The 2,445-nt window shown below is 49.7% G+C and overlaps 1 protein-coding gene across 1 annotated transcript in view; it reads right to left on the bottom strand.

Moving 5' to 3' along the window:
- The window catches only part of B4GALT3 (beta-1,4-galactosyltransferase 3), a 21,385-nt gene extending 19,261 nt beyond the window's left edge, over positions 1-2,124 (bottom strand). Inside the window, exon 1 of the mRNA XM_018572776.1 lies at positions 1,987-2,124. The gene's annotated coding sequence lies outside the window, so the exon portion shown is untranslated. The remainder of the gene's footprint in view (positions 1-1,986) is intronic.
- Positions 2,125-2,445: the final 321 nt, after the last annotated feature.

Here is a 2,445-nt window from a genome sequence, read left to right on the forward strand (position 1 = left end):
TCCCCCGCCCCCCTCTGCCGATCCCTCCACTGGCTTCCATCCCTCGCCCCCCTCTGCCCATCTCTCCACTGGCTTCCATCCCTCGCCCCCCTCTGCCAATCCCTCCACTGGCTTCCAATAGCCCAAAGGATAAAATTCAAAATATTAACAACCACTTACAAAGCCATCCACAACTCTGCCCCCAGCTATATCCTCTGGAACTCTCTACCCCAACCCTTCCCTAAAGACTCATCTCTTCAGGGAAGCCTATCCCACCTCAACCTAACCACTGAACCATCACTTTCTCAAACAATTCATCCGCCCACAGCTACCTCCTCATGTATCACTCGCCCCTCCCTTTTAGACTGTAAGCCCTCAGGGGCAGGGCCCTCCTTACCATCTTGTCTTGAATTGTATTGTGATTGTAATGTCTTCCCTTATATTGTAAAGCGCTGCGCAAACTGTTGGTGCTATATAAATTCTGTATAATAATAATAACGAGGGGACACTAACCAACAGGACACACAGAGGGGACACTTATAAACATGTGGCACATAGGAGGGGATGAGGAGACACTAGTGAACATGACACACAGGAGATGAAAGGACACTAATGAACGTGACACAGGGGGGAGATGAGGAGACGCTAATGAATGCGACACACAGAGATGCGGGGACACTAATGAACGTGGCACACAGGAGGTAAAGGGACACTAATGAACATGACACGGGGAGATGAGGGGACACTTAAAGAGTGAAACACCGATAATGGGGCGCTATTGAATGTGACACATGTAGCGATGAGGGGACACAAAGGAATGCGACACACAAGGGGAGATGAGGGGCCACTAATGAATGTTACACATAGAGATGAGGGAACATTAATGAATGTGGCATGCAGAGATGAGGGGACATTAACAGGGATCTAACAGGGATCCCTCTATTAGATAGCGGATCCCTGGTGTCTGCGAGAGAGGCATTTTCTCACTGAAAGGTTTACTTTCCGGTTAGATATCAGTGGGTAAAGTTTCAGAGTGAGGCTTGCCTCCTGGAGGAAGGTCATGTGATCTCTAGAGTAGCCTCATGACCAACAAGCGTGTTTTAGGCCTGACCAGAAGAGCTTGCACTCTACTTCCCGCTGCTACAGACAAGACACAGAACAAGTCGCAGAGGATTTAAACTGCTACCAGCAAGACGCACGGACAGCAGGGGGCTCAGCTCTGAGCCGCGGAGCTTACCATCTACTGTGAACATGACAGGCCTGATGAACGGCGGCCGACATTAGAATAGTCGCTACAATTCAACACCACAAATAACATGTCGGCCAACAGGTGGGCCCTGCCCTGCGGGGCTTGCAGTCTAACCTGTCCTGTTACAGAACCAGTTGTGCAGGATTTGAGATGCAAGACGCACTTTTTGACAAAATTGGGTGCTGCTTACGACCTTCTTCCTGGCCCTGACCACCACCCACTGCTGGGAACACGGATGGACTCTTCACCCAAGCATCCCAGGTCACGTCAATCCATCAACCATTGTACATCCAAACTAGCGCAGCCATTCCGACCAACAGGTTGGTCCTGACCCGCAGAGCTTGCAATCTACTCACTCGACATGCATGAAGAATTCAGAATTTTGCACGGTAGGCAATGGCTCACCTGCCATGACCGCAGAGGTCGCCCCCGACCTGCGGGACCTGAAATCTATTCTGTTGATGTGTGTCAAAGGCGAAAGAAGTAACATTGTAATGGTGCAGTTAAAAAGCATCCCCCCCATTTAAAGGAACCCCCACCCCTTAAAGGATGCCCCTCTTCCTGTTTATAAAGCAGCTGTTCTGATTGACAGCTGCCTCCTGAGCTGCAAAGCTTGCAGTCTGATCTCTCCGGCTGCAGACACAGATCAGGAAAAGCAGTTTATATAATTTTACAGATGATGGAGGAAGAAGCTTGTGGGCATCCTGCAGGGGCTGGTGTCACCAACGTCTTGCAGGCCCTGGGGGAGATCCCAGCTTACCTTGGTATTAGGAAGGGATTGTGCTTGGTGATCCCTGCTGAAGGCTTCGTAAGATCAAGTCGCCTGTGTCATGGCTCCACACTCCCCTCCCTTCCTCTGTGATGGCTGCAGCTCTTCCCACCTTCCTCCTCCATGTTGCTCCTCCTCCCCACCCCCTCCCGCCTGCTCTCTGTTGTCAGCAAAGCAAACACAGTCTGCATGCATAATATTGCCTGCTTTACGGCTATTTATAACTTGTTCCCATCGCATGCTGACTTCCCAAATACTTTCTGTATGGCCGAAGAGACAAAGGGGCTTTTCTTGCGATCGACCAGAAAGAAAAATCGAAACAGAAAAGTCACAAATACAGTAAATTTAAAGTTCAAAAGATCAGTCCCCCCGAAAGTGATATTTTAGGTTTTTGGTGGATGCTGGAGAGTTATTCCGACAGTTTTTAAAAAATCTCTTCTCCCTCGGA

The sequence above is a fragment of the Nanorana parkeri genome, unplaced genomic scaffold (genome assembly GCF_000935625.1).
Source record: "Nanorana parkeri isolate BGI_ZX_2015 unplaced genomic scaffold, ASM93562v1 scaffold2130, whole genome shotgun sequence".
Lineage (NCBI taxonomy): Eukaryota > Metazoa > Chordata > Amphibia > Anura > Dicroglossidae > Nanorana > Nanorana parkeri.